The 27,031-nt window shown below is 43.4% G+C and overlaps 1 long non-coding RNA gene across 1 annotated transcript; it reads right to left on the minus strand.

The window, feature by feature from the left end:
• Nucleotides 1-1,158: 1,158 nt before the first annotated feature.
• LOC109245989 (uncharacterized) lies at nucleotides 1,159-27,031 on the minus strand. Its single transcript, XR_002071173.2, has 3 exons — nucleotides 26,258-27,031; nucleotides 25,301-25,601; nucleotides 1,159-1,360 (listed from the first exon to the last, which is right to left on the minus strand). It is a non-coding gene; the product is annotated as an uncharacterized LOC109245989 (long non-coding RNA).

Genomic DNA, 27,031 nt, shown 5'->3' on the forward strand with positions numbered 1-27,031 from the left:
GCAAATGCTTTCTGAAGAGGGCCAGATAGTAAATATTTTCAGCTTTGCAGGCCATACGGTCTCTGCAGCAACCACTCTTCTTTGCAGTTGTGCTGCGAAAGCAGCTATACGCAAGGTGTAAATGAATGAGCACGGCTGTGTTCCAATAAAACGTTATTTACAAAAATTGACAGCTGGCCATAGTTTCCTGACCTTTGACATACATCCACTTACCCAGGTTTAAGAAAACCGCCATGGGGGTCAGCATCCCGGATGAAGAAGGAGTGCAGCCTGAAAGGAAAAGGGAGTCACAGTGTGCAAGCCTGTTGAGCGCAGATGTGTCGTGAGGCCGGGGCTGACACTGCGGCTCATCCAGTGAAATTCAAACTATTTTCCAGTGCAGGCTTCCAAGGGGCCCTTCAAATTCCTAGAGAGAGGGAGCTCTTGCATAAAAGGAGACTTTGAATGGAAGAGCCAGAAACATTTGGCAACTAGAGAGCACACGGCAACCTTGTTCGATGTCTGGAGGCTGGGGAGGCTTCATCACTTCCACATGGGCAGGGAATCAGAATCCCCAACTATGGGTGACATACCATGATGATAGAACCTGCGGCCATGACCAGGCTGGAGCTGAGAGCAGGGGAATGTTTCTGAAGTACCTGTGAGTCCCTTTCAGGTCCCCATGAATGAGATAGACAGAGCTTGGGGGCAGGGCTGTAGAAATTTCACTGAGTCCCAGAGCACCGTTCTATTCCTACCCCTCAATTGTACCTAAATCCATTTGGCTTGGGGAAATGCCGGTGAAATCACAACAAAAGGGATTCAGGAAAGGAGGGAAGGAGGACCTCCCGAAAAACAGAACAGTGGGCTATGCATCTCAGCGTGGTGCTAGCATGGCGGGGTTGTTCCTCCCTGTGTAACTGCACATGTCTGTGTCTTCCTCCTTCCCCACGGCCTTCTGGCACTGCTAGAGGTGTGTAGTAGACTGGGAACTCTTCATAGCAAAAGCAAGCAGGACAACTTCTCTTGGTGCTTCTGAGCATTATGAAGAAAATACCCAACTCCCAAACTTTCGTAACCACAACGGAAAAGAGACTCCACCCCAGGGCATCATCTCTGACTCCTGTCTCCCACATATTAGTATGCTAGGGCTGCCATAACAAAATACCACAGATTGGGTGGTTGAAACAACAGAAATTTATTTTCTCACAGTTCTAGAGGCTGGAAGTCCAAGATCAGGGTGCCGACAGGGTTGGCTTCTTCTGAGGCCTCTCTCTTTGGCTTGTAGAGGACCACCTTCTCCCTGTGTCCTCACATGGCCTTTCCTCTGAGTGTATCTGTGTCCTAGTCTCTTCTTCTTAGAAAGACACCAGACACATCTCTGGAGGCAAGGGAAACAAAAGCAAAAATGAACTATTGATACCTCATCAACATAAAAAGCTTCTGCACAGCAAAGGAAACACTCAACAAAACTAAAAGGCAACCTATGCAATAGGAGAAGATATTTGCAAGTGAAATATCAGATAAAGGGCTAGTATCCAAAAATTATGAAGAACTTATCAAACTCCAACACCCTAAAAATAAATAATCCAGTTTCAGAAATGGGCAGAAGCCATGAACAGACACTTCTCCAAAGAAGACATACAGATGGCTAACAGACACATGAAAAAATGCTCAGCATCACTCATCATCAGAGAAATACAAATCAAAACCATAATGAGATACCACCTCACACCTGTCAGAATGGCTAAAATCAGGAGACAACAGATGTTGGTGAGGATGCAGAGAAAGGGGAACCCTCTTGAACCGTTGGGGGGAATGCAAACTGGAGCATCCACTCTGGAAAACAATACGGAGTTTCCTCAGAAAGTTAAAGATAGAACTACCCTATGACCCAACACTTGCACTACTAGGTATTTATCCAAAGGATACAAAAATGCTGATTCAAAGGGGCACATGCATCCCAATGTTTATAGCAGCATTATCAACAAGAGCCAAATTATAGAAAGGGCCCAAAATATCCATCAGCTGATGAATGGATAAAGAAGATGTGGTGTATATATACCCACAGTAAAAGCCAAAACCCTTGCTAGTGACTGCAAGACCTCTGATTTTCCATCTCTAACACTGTTCCCCTTGCTTCCTCCACCACAGCCATACTGGTCTCCTTTGCTTTTCCATAAACACACCACCCCTGCTCGGGGCGGTTCCCTCTGCCTGGGGCATCCTTGGACCTATCCTCCCAACTCCCCCTCCCTCTTCCTTCTTGGTTCAGCTCAAACACCACCTTATCAGAAAGCCCTTCCCTGAGGACCCTCCCCAAAGTAGCACTCCAACCCTCTCTCTATATCTTTCCTGCTTTACTTTTCTTATGGCACTTAAGACCAGCTGAGGTACGTGCATGCATGTGTGTGCTTGCTTGTTTATTGTCTGTCTCCTTACTAGAAACTAAGTTCCATGAGAGTGGGGATATGGCCTTGTTCTGTGCTGTACTCTCAGGTTCAGAGGAGATATTGATTGACTGAATAAATGAGTAATATCTAAAATGAGAAAAGAAATCCAGGGAATTAAAAAGTTGGGAGACGGCCAGCTCTCAGACAAAGGATGGTGGATCCTATGATTCATAAGCTTACCAGGATCTTTTTAGCACTTATGGCTAGGGTGTTATTTACAGCCTTACATTACTATTCTGGTATTATGTAATATTTTAACCTAGGTCAAGGCAAAAGTCCTTGAGAACATAGATCATAACTTCTACTTCTCTAAATATATCCTGTGCCTTATACATTGTCCCAGCTCAGGAAAACATATGCCAAGATCAGTTAGCAGAATCTGCCATGGATGCAAGAGGAGGGAGTGAAGGCATCTCTCCCCTGTCTCTGCTGACTTAATCTAACAACAACAAAAACCCATAAAGATGTAGGAGGAGTTCTGTGGCCCAGGTTCAAGTCCTGGCCCCACCCCTTAGTAGTTACCTGAATGAGCTTGAGCAACTCACATAATTTCCTTGAGTCTCAATTTTCTCATTTGTTAAAAATGATAATTATAATATTTACCTAAAAGGGTATTTTGAGGATTAAAGAGAAAACAGATAAAACTCCAAGCACATATTTGGCATAGAGCAGGCTCTCAATAAAAATTAATGCCACTCAAAAAAAAAAAAAAATTAATGCCACTCCCCTGCTGAACCACAGGGGCTCTGGTAGTCAGCAAAACCTCCACTGGTAAAAAGAGACCCATTATGTTGCCAACAGAAGAGCCAAGTTCATGAAGAGACATGAGCAGGTGATAAGGGATATGCAATTTTCTGGGTCAGGAGAACAGCTGATACACGAGACAGGGTATCCGATGTGTCCAGGTGAATGATCCGGAGACCGTGGCAGGCTCTGGTGTCGGTGCATTGTCAGAAGGTGCACTGTTCTCCCTGAAACCCCCTAAGGGAATATATTTGAAAGCCATAAAACTTTACACAGTTGTTTAAGATGAGTGCCCCTGGGCTTCCTCTTATTTCTGGGATTTCTTCACCATGTGGTGAGGAGACCCTATCTATAAGACCCTTTGGGACTCCTTGTTAAGCCACTTGCTTCTTGGGACTTTCTGAAATTTCCCTTTGTTCTTGAGTTTCTGATCCCTTCCTGCCTCAGTGTGTTCTCACCCCACTGGCTTTACTTCCCCTTTCTTAGCAGCTCGCGTGGTTACAATTACACCATATTTTCCTGCGATTTCCAGTGACCATCTCTCTGATGACAGTGCAACGGTTAGGTGAGAGATGAGCAGGAAGGAGGCAGGAGGGGTCACTTCTGTTAACTATAGCGAGCTGCTTCTGCTGTTGCGGGGCCTCATGAAGGGGAAGCGGAAGTGCGGAGACTGCACCATGCAGTAAACTCACACCCTCCCAGGCTATTTTGAGAGCTCTGGCTACCAACATCTCACACAAGTGCGCACCCCCTGAGAAGCAGCAGGTCACCCTGGGCCCAGATCCTTGCTTACCCCACCCCACCCCCACCCTGGTCCTGGTCCAGGGGAGCCAAAGGGACATATCAAAACAGAAAAGATCTAGGGGCGCCTGGGTGGCTCAGTCGTTAAGCGACCAACTTCGGCTCAGGTCATGATGTCGCGGTTCGTGGGTTCGAGCCCCGCGTGGGGCTCTGTGCTGACAGCTCAGAGCCTGGAGCCTGCTGCGAACTCTGTGTCTCCCTCTCTCTCTGCCCCTCCCCCGCTTGCGGTCTGTCTCTCAAAAATAAAAATAAACATAAAAAAAATTTTTTTAACAGAAAAGGCCTGAGAAGGGGCTTTCTCACCAGAGCACTATCTCCATTCTCACTTGCCCTTGGTGCTACCTAGCAAAACGCAAAACGCAGCTCAGTGGGAATGAATGTTCCCTGTTTCTAACAAGCATGTTTGGGAGGAAGGTAGAGGAAAGAGGGTCCTGATAAGTCAAGCAGGAGAACCGGAAGACAGAATTCCCAATTTTTTACCCGGGCCACTTTTTAATTTTCTATTCTCCATTTCTTCTTCTCACCAAGCACTGCCATTGACTGAGGCTCCTTACTCTTGATCTGGATTGGAGGAGACCTGGAGAGCCACTGGAAGGACAAGGGAAACCATGGGTTGGGGGAGGGGTGGACCTGCATCCATTGACATAAATGAGCCAGGTCAGGGATAAGTCCACAGACACCTTCACTCTTCTCAGGGTCTTTCTGGCCATATTGGAGCCCGAAATAAAAGAGAAAATCAGCAATACTGATCCTACGTTTACAATTTTGACATTTTGTTAAAAAAGACTTTTTGCATTAATTTTGACTTTTCAAAATATTTCATTAAGGGCCTCCTGGGTGGCTCAGTTGGTTAAATGTCAGACTTTGGCTCATGTCATGATCTCACAGTTGATGAGTTTGAGCCCCACCTCTGGCACCGTGGTGACAGTGTGGAGCCTGCTTGGGATTCTCTCTCTCACTCTCTCTCTCTCTCTGCCCTTCTCGTGCTCTCTCTCTCTTAAAAATAAATAAACTTTAAAAAATAAATAAATAAAATATCGCATTAAAAAGCTACATATGTTAATTACTGAATGGTGCCTCCTTAAATTCACTCTTGCCTCACCCTAGTCCTGGCCTTGGTTAGATTTAGCCCAGCTGATGGTGCTGGTCAATTCATTTGGCTGATTGTTTCTTTAAGGAAAGCGAGGCTGGAGCCTATAAAAATCATCTATATGATTCAAAGTCTAATTTTTAAATATATGTGATGGCAATCCTACTAAAATATTTGGAAAAAAAACAATGGAATTCTCAACCACAAAAATTACCCAAATTTTAGATACAATTCGAATCCTTTATTATCTAACAAAGCCAGGGTACTTCACCTTACCAGCCACCAGGTGTCTCTGTAAACTCCCCGCAGGCCCTCGCACAAGACGCTCAGGATAACGTCATAAATAAAATCTGTGGTTTTTAACCAGTTCTGAAGAGATGGCACAAAACGGTCTGAGATGCAACAGCTTCAAATACTAAATCTACAGAGACCCATCCACCTGTCCAGGATTGCGGGCTAATAGCTAAATGCTTGTGATAATGCAATCTATTAACATATTCAAGGTAGGAAATAGATTATTAGAGTCAGTTTGTCCTAATCAGTATACTTTCTAGGATGTCCCTGCATTATTTTTTCCTCACCCCATAGCTGGATCAATTTCTAACAGCACAATTCTGCGAGACCAAAACAATATTTCAGGAGGCTCTCAGAGAAATCAACTCTTCACCAGGCTTCCAGGACTAGACCTCTCACTCCTGTAGGGCAGGGAATTTTGAAAACAGCATCCAAACCATTTGCTTCTGTTAAAAAAAAAAAAAAAAAAAAAAAGCAAATTCATGGAGTGCTATGGTCAAAGGTGAGTAAACGGAGTGGTAGAAAAGTTGTAGCATTCTTTAAAAATACGTTTATCTACGCACATTATCACCCTCTCCCTCGTGCCACCTCATCCTGCCCTCGGAAGGAAATGTAAATACTCCAAAAGCCAATGGACTATTTCCTCTGACCTTATTTTTTTTCTGAGGTCATTCTGAAAATTAACCCTTCTCCATTCAACACCCTGGAAGGGACTGTAGATTCTTCCCCCAAGGCCCCGGGAAAATGGCCCTTGTGGGAAATCTCTGTGACGATGCTCCTTTTGAGGTTTTCCAGTTTGCCCAAGACAGCATCTGTTCTTCATTTTTATTTTATTTTTTCATCACTGTTTTAAAGAGAGAGAGAGCACGAGTAGTAGAGAGAGGCATAGGGAGACAGAATCTTAAGCAGGCTCCACACTCAGCGTGGAGCCCCGCGTGGAGCCTGGGCCGCAACCCTGAGATCATGACCTGAGCCCAAATCAAGAGTCAGATGCTCAACCGTCTGAGCCACCCAGGCGCCCCTCATTTTTAAATTACTCAAATTTTAAATTTAAGTTAAATTCTTCATTTTTAAATTACTACTAATAACCACAGCAGGAACAACGGCTAATATTTAGGGAGTGCTCACTACATGCTTATCAGTGTGATAAGAGAACCTGACAAATATTATGTCCTCGAAAGGTCACTGCTCTGGGCTTCCATGACAGTGAAGCCCGCCTGGTTCCCCCCTAGCTTTCTGGGCGACTCCTCCTCATCTACCCCCTTCTTCAGTGCTGGACTTCTCAGATTCAGTCCCAGGCCCTCTACTCTTGATCAGTGTAGCAGAAAATCTTAGCAGTTAAAAATACAGTCTCAAACTATAAGAAAAGAAGGAGAGACACTGGGTTCCAAGATGACAAATTAATTGAATGTGCTGCAAAGGGAGTGCCAACTTCAGGCTTGACCCCTCACCCTCAGGGAGATGAATTCCTTATACTGGTGCTTCTTGCCTTTAAAGTGCGGTCAAATCACAGGGTAGATGGATGTCTTGTGAAAATGCAGGTTCTGAGTCAGCTTATCTGAAGTGAACCTGAGATTCTTCAGCCCACACGATGCTGAGGCTGTTGGTACCTGGACCACACTGTGAGTAGCAAGGCTCTAGGTGACTCTATAATTATAATGAGGTACTGATAAAGTTTACCTAAGTTGCTAGTTATACTGACAGATCAAATCAATATATAATAATGGCTGAATTGTGGGATGGGCAATAGAGATTGTGAAAACTTCAAGGAATATATGTTTCTGGTTTCTAAACTCAAAATCCCTTTGAACTTAAAATTTCTGTGACATCAGAAATGAGACTTGATTATTTTTTCAAAGGTTCAACCTAAAGACTAATTGTGCAGGTTTGAATTGCTAGGTCTGGTATCCCCACTAAGAGTCAATCATTTGATCACAGAATCCACAACTTTGACTAGTCTGAAATTTTGGGGGGTGGGGTGGGGGAGGATGGGGGTAATCTATATGGGTATTGCAACCATAAGTTGGTATAAAATTGTAATCTGAGGAAAGTATAAAATAAAAATAAGAATTAAGATATGGGTAACAATGGAGATGATGAACAAGCAACCTTAAATCCACGATATTAGCAATTTAAAAATAAATTTTACATAATAATTTCTGTAATCATTGCAAAACTGGTGTGTGTTTTATCAGGTTTTTAAGACATTTGATGCATTTAAGGAAATCCAATGTGTTCATGTTGTGACTTTAGTTGAATGGGTAGAAGAACTTAATTAGGCTTGCAATCAACACTTAAGTGTTTGGAGAAAATTATTTCCTTAAAATCATAAGTTTTGCTTTATTAGTTATACGTGCATGATAGAGAAATGCTGACTTTGAAGATGTAAAAAAAAATGCTAGTTGCTTAATAAGTTTATGAGATGGTCTCACTGACCTTCTTGTAGTCCATCACATGCTCAAGTCCCCTGCCAAAGCAAGCCTTCCGCTCTTCCTTTTTCCTAGAATGCACCTCCCCCAATTCTCATACGCCTATTTGTATTATGCTTAGCGCACTCAGTGACTCTCTTACCCTGGATTGTGAACTCTGTACCCCTGTAACCCTTATAGCCCCACTAAGTTATTAGTGTTATCTCATGTATAGACAAGGAAGCAGACATGGAGAGTTTTCAACAACATGTCCAAGTGGCAGATGTGGGATGGAAGCAATGTCTCTCTTACTCATGAGCCCATGACCACTATTATTGTGCTGAATTCCATAAACCGTTATCTCTAATGCTGAACAATACTGCTGCTCAGGTAGTCTGCTGTCATCTTCAAACACAAAGTCACATAATTTTAGGAACTCCCAGAGCTTTCCCCAAAAAGAAGATATGGGACAAATCTTTAAATACCACTTCCTTGAAAGACTAATTATGGGAGAGCATAATACAAATATGCACCTATAATTTAGGACTTACTATAAATTCTGCTTCTTGCCCTTTACAAAATCTGTGCACCGATTTTGGGCACAAAAGCCCAGCACAGTGGAATTTCCTAACTCTTTTACATGGAGAGGCAGAAACGCACAGCAGTTAATTGCCTCTTAACAGATTCTGGGCCCAAGACTGTCTGGGTTCAAATCTGGCAACTGCCATTTTTCAGTTGGGTGGTCTTGAGTAAGTCACCTAAACCCTCTGTGTTCAGTTTTTTATTTGCAAAGAAACATAATAAAGGACCCACCATGTGTTTGTTCTGAGGATTGAATGAAGTAATAGCACACATAAAGAGCCTAAAACATGACTATGTCTCTAAAGGTAGGTAGAAAACATTTACTGCACATCGATGAGCTTTACAGACACCTAACTAGGTAGTTGAGAAACCGGTACTTGGACCGAGGGCATTAGACTCTCATCTCTTTTCCACCAGATCAAATTACTACCTTATCTGTTTGGGCTGGAACTTGCTAACATTTTCACGCTGCAGGCATGATATGCCTTCCATATGCCCCCCTTCCTCATTTCCACTGCTGCATTTCTTTTCACTGTGTAATTGGAAACCCCGACTGCAGAAGAAGGTTTATTTATAGCAGGAAAAAATTAGTGTTATTTAGCTTGAGCTTTTCTGCAACCATCAGTCCATTACTGTGAGAGCATCCACATTTACATTGCAACATCATTCTGTTTTCCCAGTGCCCTGTAATCATTAATTAGCTATTCAAAACAATGTTTATTGAATGTCTACAGAGAGAGAAGCCTGATCCAGCCTTCCTCCATCAAAAACCAGCATCTTCCCTGAGCTCAGATGCCCGCATACCAACCAGTTACTATATAGCTCTGCTCAGGTGTCCCACATGCACTTTAAACATGGCCAAAATTTAACTCATCTGTCCCCCTGACCTCCTCCCCCTACCCTCTCACGCATTCCTGATTTTGGTGCATGGATCCACCATTCCCATTTCTCTATGCCCAAACTGCGAGTTGGCCTAGACTCCCTTCACAAACCACCACATCCCATCTGTCACCAGGCTTCATCGGTCCCATCTCCTGAGGACGTACCACCCTTCTCATCTTCCGTGACACATGACAAGTTAGTGTGGCCTGGACTATTGCAAATCACCTCAGGACTGGTCCCTGTACTTCAGCCTCTTCTTCTTCTAGTCCCTCCTTCACATCGTCATTACGTAGACCTTTTGACATCTGACCATGACACACTCCCTGCTCCCCATTCGAAATCCTTCCATGTTCCCCTGTCATCCATAGGGCAGAGCTCCACCCTAAGACACAGCATATGAGGCCCTTCATATTCTCAGCTCCGCCTCTTCCCCCCACCCCCCATAGCTTTAGTGCCAGGAAGGATTTGCAGCACTCCTTCCTGCCACCATGCTGCGTATATGTCATTCCTTCAGTCTAGCGTGCTCATCCTGCCTTGCCCAACCACTGAACAATTGCTTCTCTTTGAAGACTCATTCTGAGAGTTGCCTAATCAGTTAAGCTTATTTCTAGCCTCTCCGGGCAGAATTCTGTGCTTCCTCCTCCATGTTCTTGAGGTTTCTCAGACATGCTTCTATTACAATGCCTGTCCTACTGTTTAATTGCTTACAAGGTTGTTCCCCCAACCAGACTGAATACCTCCCAAAGGCTCTATTTGTCTTGTTATCCCCAGTGCCTGGGATACACAAAAGGCCCAATAAATGCTCATGAAATACACTATTGTTGTGGCAAGAACAAGAGTCTGTCAAGAGGTCTTCTGACGGCCAGCTCACCTCTTCCTATGCCAGGCTTCCCCAGGCAGCCTTGGTCAGCCTCCCCTGAGGAATGACACTGCCTGGTGTCCTCTGGGAAAGCATGGTGGCAGCTGAGTGCTTTGGGTCCTAACCTTACTCTGCCTGTACCTGGGCCAGCCTGGCTCCCTGCAGGGCAGCCTTAAGAGGAAGAAGAAACCCGGATATAAATGTACCTGGTAGAGAAGCCAGCTACTTGTTCCCAGCTCCATCAGTGTTCCGGCTTTTCAGAGCAGACTCTGCTTTGGAAGGGGTGCACTGTGTTTGGCCTGGGAGCCAACAGATTCCAGTCAGAATGGAAGGAGCTAAGTGAGTTTAGATTCCATTTTTGACCCCAGTGCAGTGCAGTAACAGTCAAGCTACATATATGCTTAAGATTCTAAGCTCCTAGAGAAAGATCTGTATTTAACTCACCTTAGGTGGCAAGCCCCTTGGCAGGGGGGAAACATCGCTTAATTATTTTTGATGAAAAGGAATATTTTTAGATAAAAATTAAAATTGTTTGCTATTTTCCTAATACAAAAGGCCCCTGGGGAGCAGGTTCTGACCAGAACCCTGCTACTTAATCTAGTCTCATTGCAAATATTTACTAGATGCTGGGCAGAGAGTTTATGGAAGAATTAATACATTGCCCCTTCCCTCAAGGTGCTAATGGAGAAAAAAGACAAACTTCTAAGAAAAGTTGAATCATAAATAAATAAACAAGAGTTGAACAAGAAATACAAGAAGAATATGCCTCAAAGGGGTGACTCACTCTCTACCAAAGGAGAAGTTCAGAGAAGGGAGAAGCCATTGGCCCCCAGGGTGATGGCTCAAAAGACACAGAGACAGCATAGCTCTCACCTGACAGGTTAGACCAGCAAGCCAGAGGGCATGGGGTGAGATTAGGGGACATCCTGGTAGGAAGAAAAGAGTAGATTCTTTGAACTTGGGGTTTGAGTTTCTGTTTTGCCATTTATTCGCTAGAGATCTCAGACATTTGTTAACCTCTCTGCACCTCACTTTTCTCATGGCCTCCATATAGCATTCAAGACTGCAAACATTTAGCACAAACACATGTGCTAAGCCCTGCAAACAAACATGAAAAGAGAAGTGTTTTGTCCTCAAGAGCTACCATGCGAGAAGGGGGTCAGTAAATATTAGTCCCCCTCTTCCTTTACCCTCCAGGTGTCTGTCACCCTAAAGGAGGGGTGAGCAGACCCAGTGGACTATTACTAAGTGGAATGCAGGATGTGGGTTCAGAAGTGTGGAGACAGAAAAAAAAGAAAAAGTGCGGAGACAGAATAAGCTCATTACCATCCACTTTGGAAGATTCCTGCCCTCCTGTCCCACCTTCTATTAGGAAATGGGTCTTTCCTCCCTGAGGCAGAGATCCTGATTTGCAACCACCCCTCTTGTGCTTTGACAAAGTCTGGGAGTTGCCAAAGTCAAAGGCAGTAACCCTTAGACAAATGCTATCATTGTCCAAATGCTTATTTACCTACTCACTTGATTTATTTAATTGCAAAAGACAACCACTAGGGGGCCTAGGAGCAAGAAGCTAAGCTCAGACCCCATTTATCAAGCAGAATGCGTGTCATTCTTGACGAAAAATGTAGTCAGGGTCTACAAAACATACACTGTGAGCTGAAAACAATACCTTCTGCCCCTTCTGCTAACTCTTAGTAAAGAACATGACTCCCTTGAGGCTAAAAAGCATTCTTAACTCATCCCATCCTCCACAAGCCATCTGACTAGGCCAAGGGTTTCTTAGCTCCGATTCCATTTTTCAGTGTTTCCTCCTGATTAAAGCCCTTTGGCTCAGCAGGATTGTCTATAATGATAGTAAATGGCTCACATGATGATGAGGCAATCTTTTCACATCTTGAGCTGCAATCCGTCTTGTAAAACCTTGCCACTCACTGTCTGAATTCACAGCCCTGAATTCTCAGGAAAGCCATCAACCTGGGGTTATTGGTCTGGGTTCGTATGCCTCGGGCCCCGCCCCGCCCCCCTCCCCCTACCCATTTCTCACACCACAGGCAGAGACTTGAATAGCTATTGTACCTACCTATGGCAATCGTCATTAAAATCAATCACTCGTTTGCCAAAACACATACCCACTCACACACACACACACAACCCCCTGACACAAAAACCCGCACAAAACTCGGGTCCCTATGTGTCCCTGGGGTCACGATAACTCAAGTCTCCGTGACCGAAACGGAGTGGCAAAAGTTGTTTTTCCTTAGCAGGAGTCTGCTTTCACAAAGATTCATCTCCTACATTTTCTCTGAGACCCTCACACACACTACAGCAACAAAGGAAAGGAGCATGATTTCCCAAGCAGGTTGCCTAGAAACCACTCCTGTGTTTCTGAAACTAATTTAAACATGAAAATTCAGCTCCTGACTCATGCCAGGAATGCATGTAATGGTTTTCTCAGTATTTTACTTTCTTTTTCTTTCACATTACAAAATAATGCACGCTCGTTGCACAAAAATGGAAAGGAAGATGAAAATACACAGGTCCAGAAAGAGAAAAATCCCCCATAATCTCACCATCAGAGGCAACCACTGTTATCATTTGGGGATATTTTCTTCCAGGCTTTTTTTTCTATGTATTTTTAATATTGTTGATATTAACACTGAATTTACATAGATCTTGCTTTTCTCACTTAGTATATTGTCAGCATTTCCCATCTGGCTGAAATTCTCAGAATATTGATTTTTTTTAAATACCGCATTATATTACAGTCAATTTTCCATTATTTACGTAACCATTCCCTTAATGCTCGACATTTAGATTATTGCCAATCTTACACCTTTTTTTTTTCAATCTTACACCATTTTGATCAGTGTTGTCATGGTCATCTTAGTACAAAACACTATGTATCTCATAATAATAAAATCATAAAAGGAATTTCGAAAGCCTGAAATTTTTAGAAACTTTTAAAAATTGGACTAATGCATGTTTACAGTATATTTTTAAATTTAAACAATACATTAAAAAGTAAATTGAGCGGTGCCTGGGTGGCTCAGTCGGTTAAACATCCGACTCTTGATTTTGGCTCATGTCATGATCCTAGGATTGTGGGATCAAATCCTGCATCGGGCTCCACACTGACAGCATGGAAGCTGCTTGGGATTCTCTCCCTCTCTCTCTCTCTCTCTCCCTCTGCCCCTCTCCCCAGCTCGTGCTCTCTCTCTTTCTAAAATAAAAAAAAAAAATTTAAATAAGTAAATTGAAATTCAAAGTAAAAGAGGGTTCTTCTAACTAGTACCACTTCCTAGAGGTAACCACTGCCCACTGCTACCAGAAGTCTTCTATGAATATAAAGGCACATATATATGCTTGTTTATTTGATACCACACTGTTCTACCACGCTTTTTTTCATTTATTACATCTTGGGCGTCTTTCTTCATCAATCCAAATTGGTCTCTTCTTTTTAGAAGTTGCACGCTATTCTATTAGATGGCATGCTGTCACTCACATGCTGTGGACAGAACTTGTTACTGCACTCGATACATTTTCACTGAGCTGGGTACCGGGCAGTGGGTCTGATATGACACTACTTCAACCACACTGTACCTTTGCTGGAAGAGGGAACAGACGGTAGCAGAGGTAACAGCTTTACCCCTGGAATTCGCACTGGAGGTTATAGAGGGGTCTCCAAATTTTTCCTTTTGTAAAATTTTGTTCTTTGGTTGTTGTTTTCAAACCAAAAGTTTGTACCCTTTTACTAATCCTCCCCCCAGCCCCAAGGAAACTCCATTCTACCTCTGTTTCTACGAGTTTGACGTTCTTAATTTATTTTTTTCTTTTTAGATTCTCTGTGTAAGTGATACCATACAGTATTTGCCTTTCTCTGTCCGGCGTATTTCATTTAGCATAATGCCTTCCACATTCATCCATGTGAATCAACAAATGGCAGGATTTCTTTATTTTTTAAGACTGAATAATATTCAATTATTTTGTAGAATGCATTCAATTAATATATAATATGTATTATCCTTACATTGTGTATGTCTAAATATTATATATATATACACATTATTATGTGTAATATATATATATATATATATATATATATATATATATATATATATCACTCATCCATCAACAGACACTCAGGTTGTTTCCACAACTTGACTATAGGAACAACATACTGCAATGACCATGGGAATACTGATATCTCTTCAAGATAATGAGTGTATTTCCTCTGGATAAAAACTCAGAAGTGGGATTGCTGGATCATATGGTAATTCTATTTTTAATTTCTTTTTTTTTTTTTTTTTTTTTTTTTTTTCAACGTTTTTTATTTATTTTTGGGACAGAGAGAGACAGAGCATGAACGGGGGAGGGGCAGAGAGAGAGGGAGACACAGAATCGGAAACAGGCTCCAGGCTCCGAGCCGTCAGCCCAGAGCCGACGCGGGGCTCGAACTCACGGACCGTGAGATCGTGACCTGGCTGAAGTCGGACGCTTAACCGACTGCGCCACCCAGGCGCCCCTCTATTTTTAATTTCTTGAGGAGCCTCCATAATGTTTTCCCAGGGGCTGCACCAGTTTGCATTCCCACCAACAGTGTAAGAGGGTTCCACTTTCTCCACATCCTCACCAACATCTATTGTCTCTTGTCTTTTTTATAACTCTCCTAACAGGTATGAAGGGATATCTCTGTGTGGTTTTTATTTGCATTTCTAGTGTTGGCAAGCACCTTCTCATGGACCCATGGGCCATTTGTATGTCTTCCTTGGAAAAAATGTCTATTCAGATTCTTGGCCCATTTTTTAATTGGGTTATTTTGTTTTTGCTGTTTGAGTTACTTTTACATTTTAGATATTAACCCTTATCAGATTTGTGGCTTGCAAGTATTTTCTCCCATTCCATAGTTGACTTTTAATTTTTTTAATGGTTTCCTTTGCTGTGCAGGGGCTTTTAGTTTGATGTAGTCCCACCTGTTTATTTTTGCTTTTATTGTTTTTGCATCTCCAAACTTTTCTGATCTCCACACATGTTGAATTTTTGAGCATGTACCCCCCAGCCATTTATGTATATTTATTTATGTTATATACATGTACTACTTATGAATATATTATTTACATGATAGAACATACACTAAAAATAGACATTTTAATGGGTTGAATTAAAGATGAAATAGACATTAATTCACCTAATAATAAATTATATTAAAATATATAATAAAAGCGTTTTATTGTTTTTGATAAGAGCAATGTGATTGCTTTGTTATATTTAAAATATTTAAAAATATTGGCTTAACACCTTGTATTACAGTTATTCTGGGGTCTGATTCTAAGTTCAGCTTATAATCAACAGTAGATTTTTTTTTTTTTTTTGATGATGATTAAAGATTTTTTCTCCTTTTCTTTTTTCTTTTTTTCTCAAGTTAGTCAACATACAGTATAGTCTTGGCTCAGGAGTAGAACTCAGTAATTCATCACATATACAACACCCAGTGCTCATCCCAACAAGTGCCCTCCTTAATGCCCATCACCCATTTAGCCCACCCCCACCTCCTCAGTTGATTTTAAGGGTTGTCATTGCTGGCCCCACTCAGAGTCCTGCCCACCAAAAATGCAAATTCACTTTGTGCTCACATTATTAAGTTTATCTTTGATTCATGGCTACCTTGGAAGGATCTTTTAAGGCTAGTTATCCATTTTATAAGCTTTAGCTTACCTAAAGTTAGATCATATTTTCCATAAATCCACTTAACCAGGCACGTGTCCAAAACCAGACTCATGATCTTCCATTTCAAACCTGCTCTTTCCCTCATCTTCCACATCTCAGTTATTCACAACTCCGTTCCCCCCAGTTGGTCAGGCCAGAATCCTCAAGTCTCTCCTCGGGTTTCCTTTCCTTCTCTCAGCTCCACAAGGAATGAATGCATTAGCAAATCCATTAGCTCTACCTTCAGGGCATATCCAGAATCTGGGCACTTCCTGCCCCTTCTCCGCTTACTGTCCTGGTCTAACCCACTGTCTTCTCTTACCTACCGTTACTGCAATGACACCCTAACCATTTGCCCTGCTTCTGCCCTTTCCTCTCTACAATCTCTGCATCACAGTAGCATGTATTTGCCTTTTAAAACTTTTTTCTTTTTGGGGAGCACCTGGGTGGCTCAGTTGATTATGCACCTGACTCTAGATTTTGGCTCAGGTCATGATCTCACAGTTGGTGAGTTCGAGCCCCGTATTGGGCTTTGCACCGAGAGCATGGAGCCTATTTGGCATTCTCTCTCTCTCTCTCTCTGCCCCTCCTGTTTGCTCTCTCTCTTTCTCAAAGTAAATAAAGTTTAAATAAATAAACAAATGTGCTTTTTTTAATGTCAAGCTTACAGAAAAGCAAAGAATACTATTCCCTTATCCCATATTCCTCTATAGTTCCTATTTTGCTCATCTGATTATCTGTCTGTCCATCTATCTATCTACCCATCTAAAGGGCGTATATGGTAGGCCATTTACTCCTAAACACTTTAGTGTGTATTTTGAGTATATTGTCTTGTATAACATAGTACAGTTACCAACCTTAGTAAATACAACATTGGTAAAGTAATTATGTCTAACCTACTATCTTTCTCCCTAGTTTATTAATGGACTCACTGATGTTCTGAATGATGCTTTATTTTCTTTAGAACAGGATCTGGCCTGAGATCAGGGTCAGTTAGAGTATTTGATTGCTGGGACTCATTAGTCTCCTTTAACTTGACACATTTTACCTAGTCTTTCTTTGTCTTTTATGACACTGATATTTTTGAAGACTACTAGTTTCCTCTCCTGTTTTTATTTTTTTAAATTTTTTTAATGTTTATTTATTTTTGAGACACAGACAGAGCGTGAGCAGGGGAAGGGCAGAGAGAGAGAGGGAGATACAGAATCCGAAACAGGTTCCAGGCTCTGAGCTGTGAGCACAGAGCCCGACGTGGGGCCTGAACCCACGAACTGCGAGATCATGACCTGAGCCGAAGTCGGACGCTTAACCGACTGAGCCACCCAGGCGCCCCTCCTCTCCTGTTTTTAAAAGAATTTTTTCATTTGGGCTTTTGATGTTTCCTCACCATTAAACTCAGGTTATATATTCCTGACCCCAACATTACGGAGATGCTATGTCCTTCTCAGGGCATCACATCTGGAAGCAGACAAAGTCCATCTGCCCCTTACTGGAGGCATAAATTTTAATCACACAGTCGAGGTGTGATCTGACTTCTTCACGGTGCAGTTACTATTTTTTCCCTTGCAATAAGGAATCTTTGAGTGGCACTTTAAGACCACGCAAGTATCCTCTTCCTCATCAAAACTTCCATTTAGATTTAGCAACCATTGAGGATTCTTGCCTGGGCCAGTCTCTTAGTGGAGGATTGTAACTGGTAACTTTCAATCTCCAGCACATCCTGCACAGTATCAGCCAGCACACGGCTTTCTACTGGAAGCAAGAGCCCTTTCTTCCCCCTTATCTCTTTCCTAGCATGGATGAGTGGATTGCAATTTTTCAATACTTTATAACTCATGGTTGTCTTTAATTATTTTGACGTTCAAACCATCCCCAATTTACCCATTGGAAGCTGCCTCACAATGGTCCCTATGCACTTTTTTTTTTAATGTTTACTTAGTTTTGAGAGACAGAGGGGTAGAGTGCGAGTGGGGGAGGGGCAGAGGGTTCTGTCAGCACAGAGCCCTACATGGGGCTCAAACTCATGAACCATGAGATCATGGCCTGAGCCGAAGTCGGACACTTAACAGACTGAGCCACCCAGGCACCCCTTATGCACCTCTTTTAAAATGAGATCACATACAGGTATCCACTTTTTGAAAGTTCACATTATGCCACTCGGCTTTTGCAAAAGACCTACGTTACTACCTGTTTTCACTAACGGAAAGAAACCCAAGAGAGTTTTTGCTTTTGTGAGAAAAGGTGAAAAGCAAAAATAGCATTCAGTGTTTGTGTGACAGCAAGCCGTTACAGAGGCAGCGCGGCAATGAGGGGGGCCCCATCTGAGCTCCTTCCCCAGGAACCACACTCAGCATCTCAGCATCAAGCCACCATAGCTTTGAACTGTGTCACGAACACCTGTGTATTTGTTAGCAAGAAGTGTCCCGAAGGCATCAGAAAAGCCTATGAAAGGTTATTTTTTGAGTCTGGGGAACACTCAAAATTTCTCCATATAAATAAGTGGTAATTGCTTCTGTGCTTTACGCTATTTTGGCTTATGAAAGGTTTCATGGGAACACTGTACTTTCAGATAGAGGGGGAAATCTGTAGATGCTCTAAGCTCTAGCTGTGCAACCTCTCCAAATGAAGAGCCCATTTCTAGCCCTGGTTTTGGAGCCCTCCCTCAAAGAAACAGCATGCTGCCCAAGATAGTCCTAAGATGTAAAGAAAGATTCACCCTGAAAATCTCTGAACAAAAATGTCTCTGTTAAAGATAACATGGTGCTTATGTACGTGCTGGCTTACTGAACCCTCCAGAGGGGCAGGTACTATGCACTGGACGTGGGGACTCAAGTAAGACCAAGCTCCAGAAACACACAGGCCAGTCCAACAGACTGATGTCCGAACAGACGAAGCCAAGAGAGGCAGTGTGGCACAGTGGCTGAGAGCACAGACTCCTAGCCCCAGTGGCTGCAGTGAAACCCCCTTCTCCCGCTCACAGCTGTCTGACTTTGGCAAGTTAACATGGCCGCACTTCAGTCTGCCCCATTGGTACACTGAGCACCATTATGATATGTCTGGCTTGTAGCACCGCTGTAATAACTGAGTGAGTCAGTAGTAAAGTACTCAAACCAGTGTTTGGTGCACAGGAAGCTCTCAGTAGGTGTTGGCTGTTGTTAAAATAAAATATAGTAAATAGATGTGCTCTAAGAAGGAAGATGTAAGCTTTCTGGGAGTTTCAAAGGAAATAGCAAGTGAGCTAGACTAGAAGGAGGAAAAGGACCCCCAGGCAGATCGAAGGGCTCTGGGCAGACAGGAAGTATCTCATTCCCTCAATGACTATTCCTTGTTCATACACTTTGTGTTTTGCCCTTGTGTCTCCCCTCCCCTCTGACTTCTTGTTTTCCTTATTATACCAAGGAGCGGACAAACTCACCAATAGGCACTATACCCCATGACATATTGATAGCATTTCACAACGTTAAATATCACTTCAACACAATCAGGATTGACTCCCTGCCCATCTGACCTCACCTCCCCCAGCTCTAAATGTCTTCCCCAGGCCCACTCGGAGTCTTTCCACCTAGCCTTCAGGGAACTAGGGAGCCAATGCAGGGCCTGACTTGGGATGCAAAAGGGATGGGGTAGGAGTTATGAACTCAGATGGAAGATAGCAGCCAAAATGAGTGAAGAGGCAAATAAGAAGGTAATAGGGAATAGTGAGGACTGCAGGAGCTGTGCTCTCATGACCAACTCAAGCATTCAAGCTCATTTTTTTTTTTTTTTGAAAACTTTGTGTGGACAAGGGCGATATTCAAAGTAATTACAACTAGTAGGGCATGGATGCCCATCAGAACAGATCACAGCATAAACAACCAGCACTGATGCAGACCTACCCTGTGCCCTCCACTCTGTCCAAAATAAAAATGTCTCTAATCAAGACTCTGGATCTACTCCGCTGGTGTCCAAGTTGTACCTCTGCCCTGGTCCAGGTCAGAGCAGGAAAACTAGGTGTCCACCCCAGGATTATATGTAGCAGCAAGCACTGTACCTGTACATAGTAGTACATAATAGTACTAGTACTAGTACATAGTAGTACATAATAAATATTTGTTGAATAGAGAAGCAGCATGGTTAGAAGCATGGACTCCAGAGCCAGATGGTGTTGGGCTAGAGTCTTGGCTATGCTGGGAATTGGCTGTGTGGCCTTGAGAAAGTTACTTAAACTCTCTGTGCTTCAGTCAGCTTACCTATAAAGTGGGTATAATAGTAGTTGTGAGATTAAATAAGAAAATACATGTTAGGACACTACCCAGTACCTAGGCCAGTAGCTACCAAGTGAGAACTCAATAAATATCAGTTATCAATATCAGTTATGTAGCATTCAAGAAAGAGGTGTTTGGAGGACTCACACCGCAGTGGGAGTGACATAAAGGATCTAAGCCACCAGTCAGGTAGACAGAGGTCAAATGTTGGCCAGCTCCAGGAAAGAAATCGCTGAAGCCATTTAGCTGAAGCCAGATTCTTTGTACTGGAATTTCAGAGCTACCTTGCCTGGCTCTAGAACTTTCTAGATCCCTTCTTCTTTGATTCCAGGCATGGTCTTCCTGACCCCAAGGAGTTGTCCTGGCAAAAAAAGATGTTACCCCAGATGCTACACCTGGGAGTGCCCGTTCTCATTCCCTGCCTCTGCCAGTCTCTGGGAAGCCTTTCTCAAGTCAGGAGCAATGCTCACCCTGGGCTGGGGGCCTCATAGGCATGTGGACCACTGCCTCATTCCCTGGTTGGATGTCCAATTGTGTCCTCTTCCTGCCACCACGCAGCTCATCCACTCTGTCACATACAGCTAGACGGGTAATATCTCATAGCTCTGGTGATTAACCAGCAAAGTGTTCACTATGTGGCTCCAAGAAGCAGACAAGGCAGTGTTTTTGTTTACAGATTAGCCACTTATTAAGGCCCAGATGCTAGCGTTCACTGGCTATTTCTAAGGAAGTTGAGCAATGGTGACTTATGCTTTTCTACCTCTGGGACGGAGTAGGAGGGGCTTTTCAAACATCGTGTGCCTCAGCAACTGAAAGGAACTCTAAAAGGGCTCCTTTCTGGTCTGTGGCTAATCCAGGTGACTTTGGGATCCCCATTTCCTCAAGATTAGAGTGCGCACAGCAGATACCCTCTTTATCAATTGGCTACAGATGTTTCCTATCCCAGCAGTTTGAGACAAGCAATTGCAGCCACTACCACCGGATATAAACAGAGACTTTACAACCACAAGCTTCCTTGTCTGTTGCTTTAGCCCTTCTGCTTCCAAAGTGCCATGGGAAAATAAAGTGCATCTCCTGGTCCACAACTGCATTTCCAACCAATTCCTGCATAAGGATGACAAGGTTAAAAGCACAGTGAGGGCTAGCAATTGGTTATCTATTCTTGCTTATCCATAGCATTTAGTAGGAAAAACGGTATGTTCATTTTCTTTTTTTAATTTTTTTTTTCATTTTTGGGACAGAGAGAGACAGAGCATGGACGAGGGAGGGGCAGAGAGAGAGGGAGACACAGAATCGGAAACAGGCTCCAGGCTCCGAGCCATCAGCCCAGAGCCTGACGCGGGGCTCGAACTCACGGACCGCGAGATCGTGACCTGGCTGAAGTCGGACGCTTAACCGACTGCGCCACCCAGGCGCCCCTATTCATTTTCTATTTAACTGCTTGATTATAGATGCCAAGGTAGGGCTATAAGAAGTCATAATGTTAGAGCAGGAAGGGACCCTGGAGATCAAAGTAGCTAACCTATTTCAGAGAAACTGAGGCCTGGAACATTAGACTTCTCTCTCAAGGCCATGACATTGGCCTGCAGTGGAGCCAAAACTAGAACATCACTATCCTGGGCTGCAGGTCTAAAGTACTAACCCTCACTCCAGTGGCATTTCACAATGGCAGAAGAAATACAGACGAGGCTGACTTTAGTCGTTGGATGCAATCCTACTTGAGTCTGAGTATTTCTCACAACCCCAGCAATATTCTTGTGGAGGAGATTCTAACTGTGTCCAGAATCCATTCTCCCATTCCTCAGTAATACAATGCCAAAGTTAGCAGGGCACAAGGCTGCTCAGGAAAAAAAAGAGTTACACTTCCTAGTGTGCCTTACAATGTACTCATGTCTGAGTCCTGGTCAGCGGGATGTAAAGGAAAGTGGTGAGTGCTTTAAAGGATGAAAATGTACACTTTCCTCCAGACCAATGACCGGAATGCTGATCCAAGGTCTGGAGCTGGAGCAGTCATCTTGGGCCACAAGGTAGAAGCCATGTGTTGAATAAGATGGAACAACAAGAAAGAAGGAATCCGGTGATCAGGGCACCACCATACCAGCCCTAGGTTGCCTCTGTTTATATGAGAGATAAATATTTTTTAATCTTTTTAAAACTACTACTATTTGGGGGTTTCAGACTCAAGAAAAATAATGTAGCTATAATGCCAGCTGTAAAACTATTTTGAAAGCTTCTTGCAGAATTTTCTGGAAAGAAATATAAGGATTTTGTCTTTTGGACCTAGTGCCTACTTAGAGAGAAGCATCTATTTCACAGAGAAAGGTGGGAGGCAAGGAAAGGTCCCATCATAAAATGTAGCCGCTTTCTGCTGACTTGCTTCATTTGGTTTTTAAACCAGTTTCTCCTTTAAAACAAGAGTTCCCTGGGAAAGCTAAGCTCAACTGTTCACATCTGAGAATCAGAACATCCCCTACTGATTTGTAAGGAGTTTGGGGAACAGGTGTTGTGGTGTCTAGGCTTAAGGAGGAAGTGACTCTTTGGGGAGGGTAGGCCATGTGGGACTGATGGGATGGGTGTGCAGGACAGCGAAGAGGTGAAAAGGGTGTCAGAAAGGGAGGTGCACAGGTGCTGGGTGCTAAATCGCTGTGGGTCTACTTTAACTTCCTTGGGATGCTGGGACAGCACATGACCACCAGAGGGCAGCAGCGGGTGGTGAAATTCCAGGGGCTCCACACAGCGCAGCTCGCTCCAGGTCCCCAAGGGAACGCAGCTGGCCCATCCACCCTGGGTCTCTCTGTTTCTTTGTCCAGAATTGCGCCCCCCCCCCCCCCCGCCCCTTACCAGGAGGAGTGGGAAAGGAGTCGCGTCCCTGAGCAGAGGAGGCTAAGCCAGCAGCTTTCATAAGCATCAGTTCAGGGCTCCCTGACAATCGTTCCCTCCCTCTGCCCCTTTTTGCCAGCTCTACATCGCACATTCAACATTTTATTAAAATAGGCTTTACATTGGTTTGCTTTTTTTTTTTTTTTTTTTTTTTTTTTTTTTTTTTTACTTAGCCTTGCACTAAGCAATAAGACCTGTGAAATAATGGGTTTGTTGTGTCATAAATATTACATTAAAATACGACTATATCACCAGAAAACCCTCTTGTTACCACCAGTGGTATGCTTGGAGAAACACTGCATAATTTCGTCAATCCCCCCACCCCCCATTTACCCAACAAAGAGGGTAATAATATTATCACCATTTTACAGATGAAGACATGAGGCTCTGTGAGATTAAATAGCTTCCTCAAGAGTTCTCACCAGAGCTAGGATTTGAGCCAAGTTCTGTTTGACTTAAAAGGCTATAGCCCTTGTTTTCTCCCAGGAGCAGGGAGGCAGAGACCTCCTAAGCTGAAGAAGAGGAGGAATAAGAGTGAAGAGTCCCAATCTCACTTGAAATCCTCCTTTCAGCTCTCCTTCACTTATCCCCATTTCTTCTTTGCTTTCAGTTCTACAAAAGTCTCCTTCTCACTCACCAAGGCAGAACATTCCAGAACGCATCCCTCATAAATAAAGACTGCCAATTCTTCATGAGGAATAAAATGTCTTTTGGATTTTTTTTTTTTATCATTTCTAAAATGATGATAAAGAAATTCAGCTGTTTGTAGCTCTGGACACACTGGTAGGGAAGAAGAACTCAAGTCTGTGGAAGGGTCTCACAACACCCCTGTGGGAGGCTGCGGAGCGTGTCCTTGTCACATTGAGCCCAAAGCGGTTCGTACCTGAGAATTACCTAAAGTGGCTACTCACACCTGAGAATTGTGGTGACAGGTGTGGCGGAAGACAAATCCCTAGACTCTGCCACTTACCAGCTGTGTGACCTTGGGCAAGGCCCCGATTGTCTCTGATAAGAGAGGAGAAATTTGGGTCTCGAAGGGTTATGTAGCTTTAAGTGGGGACCCTACCAGTTAGTATGAAAACACTCCATTATCACTGTTAGTATTCTAAATTGCTGTGAAAGTAAAAAGGGCTTTCATGTTCAGAACTCAGTTAGCTTGAAGTAAATTGTAGCACTTAGAGCAAATATTGCCTTTTCTTCTCGGAAACTTCACAGAAAGAAAGAAAGAAAGAACGAAAGAAAGAAAGGGAGAAAGGAAGGAAGGAAGAAAGAAAGAGGAAGGAAGGAAGAAAGAAAAGGTGAGTTGAAAGAGCAATTCCTAAAGCAGAAAAAAAAATTGTTAAATTTGGAAATATCCTGGACCCCACAGTCTCACTTTAGACCTTGTTTCCTCTTTCCTTAATATCCTAGTCCAATATGCGTGACCTTTTGCCTCTGCCCCAGGGCCTCACAGACAGAAGGGACAGGACAAACAGGACATGACTTTGCCCAAATTAGTTTCACTTTCTCCAAACCAGGCCATGGCCACAGCCAGGGAGAACTGTTTTTCACTAGTACCTCATTACATCTTTTTGTCTTCCTTCTCCTCTGGAGAGGACACTCATTCTGTAGAAAAAGCTTGGCTGACCAAGGGGAGAGAACATCATTCTTATCACAGCCTAACTGTAGATATCGAGACCCTAGCCTGTCCCCCGCCCCCACCACAAATATGTAACCGTCTACATCTCAAACACCCTCCCTGTTTCTGAGGGTTTCATCTGTCTAATTGGTTCAATGTTGAGGGAGTTTGGAGCTGTCAGGCACTTGTCAATGGCTGAAGGAGAAAGAAATACATAAAAAGATTTGTTAATAGTCACTTTGTGCCAAACAGAACTCACATTTGTCTTCTGTCTAAAAAGCCGGAAGGAAAATAATAAAAAAAAAATTAAAAAATGAAAAGCGGGTCGTCATCGACTTTGAATGTGGTTTCATTGATGCTGTTAGAAAATATTTTACCTCTAAATGAAAATAAAGATGAACTGCCTCTCTGAGGAGGCAGAAGTTAAGTGATAATAGAAAGAAAAGAAAAGTTGGTATAATTTTGTGTGAGGTTTGGTGACATTCAGTGTCCCAGAACAGTGCTTTGGGAATCATCTTCCCTTTTGATCTTGCGGTATGAATGGACATAGAGGCCAACTATCTAAAGAATCACCTGGGTACATGTGGCAGAACAAAAGAATCTGCCAGGAAGGGGAAAAGCACACATATACAAATAAGCAGAAACATTAACTCCAGTCTGGCTAACTATTAATTTATAATTTCTTCTCCACTCCATAGCATACCAACTAATCACTCAGCAAGGTAAAAAGCGTAGTAAAATTTATTTTTCAGATTTGTCTCACCTTGCTGCCGGCTCAGCCCTCCCAATACACATCTGCCAACTGCCTCTTCCACGACCCCTTCTCCCCCAGGGACCAGGGAGTTGTGCTCATCTTGATTTCTTCTGTAAGCTGTGGGGCCTTAGGATGATCCGATGCAGGTATATAGTCTTTTCAACATCTCTCTCTTCCACTTTCTTTTCTTGCTTTCCTGCATCCATTTTCTGCATCCTCCTCACCCAGATACTTCCATCCCTGGCAGTTTTGTCTGTGATCTCACTTGCCTCCTCCTTCTGATTAGGCCAGTCTTCGAGCATCCATGAGGCTGCATGATATGGAATGAACGAAGATCACCAGAATGTCAAAATCCTGGCTTTTTACCTCCTAGCTGTGTGATCTTTGTCCAGTTACTTAACATACCTGCTTCAAGAAACCAGTAACTATAATACTACCTCAGAGGAATTTTGAGACGGTGGAATGAGAAAATGTACGTCATGATTATGGCACATTAAACAGCATGGTTTTTTCTTGTATCCCCCCCCAAATAGTCCTGGTTGTTTTTTTTTTTAATTTTTTTTTCAACGTTTTTTATTTATTTTTGGGACAGAGAGAGACAGAGCATGAACGGGGGAGGGGCAGAGAGAGAGGGAGACACAGAATCGGAAACAGGCTCCAGGCTCCGAGCCATCAGCCCAGAGCCTGACGCGGGGCTCGAACTCACGGAGCGCGAGATCGTGACCTGGCTGAAGTCGGCCGCTTAACCGACTGCGCCACCCAGGCGCCCCCAAATAGTCCTGGTTTAATGGATTCTTTGTCACAGGTTACACTAAATAGTCTAGCACGATTATTACTCAGGTTTCATTCAATGTTTTCATTCATCATTCTAGGGAACACAGTAACATTCATTTTTGTCACCTGCCTCTGGGGAGGTAGTGACATCTTTTTTTGGTCATAGATCAATTTCCATAACTGGCCCTTTACCTTCACATAGTGCAGCAGGCTCTGCTCAGTTTGCAACTGTGAAAATCCTCAATGGTTTCACGCTTAGCCCTGGGAAACCTCTGATGGCCCCTTGGGACCCAGAACAGTACCAAACGAGAAGTTTCTACTTCTCTTCCGCTCACAGGGCACTGCCCAGAAAAGGTGGGAGGGCTGCCTGCTCAAGTGTGGCCTTCAAAGACAAGGTGGAGATGAAAAAGAAGTGAGAATGTGGCACAGTAGCCTGTGAACCCGCGACATGTAGCTGTGGGGGAACAGTGGCCCCGAAGGAGCCATTTGCACAAACCAGTTCACGACCGGAAAATGGAACCACCCGCAAACAGAGCCTGTTAAGACAGGGACAGGGTTTTCCGTACTGCTTTTACCCTAGAGAGGATTATGCCTCATCTCAGCTCTCAGTGCAATTTGTTTTGATGCTGCTCACACAGGTTCCTTTTAGGAGGAAAAAATTGCAAAATCACTAATTTTCTTTTCGTTTACACCTCAGTTCCAATTAAGTCCGAGGCCAGACTCAATTGCAAATGGGTATGTATTAGTTAAGATACAGTTAAGGCTGCTGTGTAAAAGGGACACGAAAAGTGGAATTTTATTTTTCTGGTGTAACAGTCTGAGCATAAGCTTTTCAGAGCTGGTACGTGTGCTTTGGTGTTGGACCCCCAGTTTCCTCCTATCTTTTTGCTTTGCTGTTCTCAATATATATGGCTTCCATCTTGTGGTGTCAGATGGCTGCTGTGGCTCCCACCATCACATCCACAT

This window comes from Panthera pardus, unplaced genomic scaffold (genome assembly GCF_024362965.1).
Source record: "Panthera pardus isolate Hobbes unplaced genomic scaffold, ASM2436296v1 HiC_scaffold_13, whole genome shotgun sequence".
Lineage (NCBI taxonomy): Eukaryota > Metazoa > Chordata > Mammalia > Carnivora > Felidae > Panthera > Panthera pardus.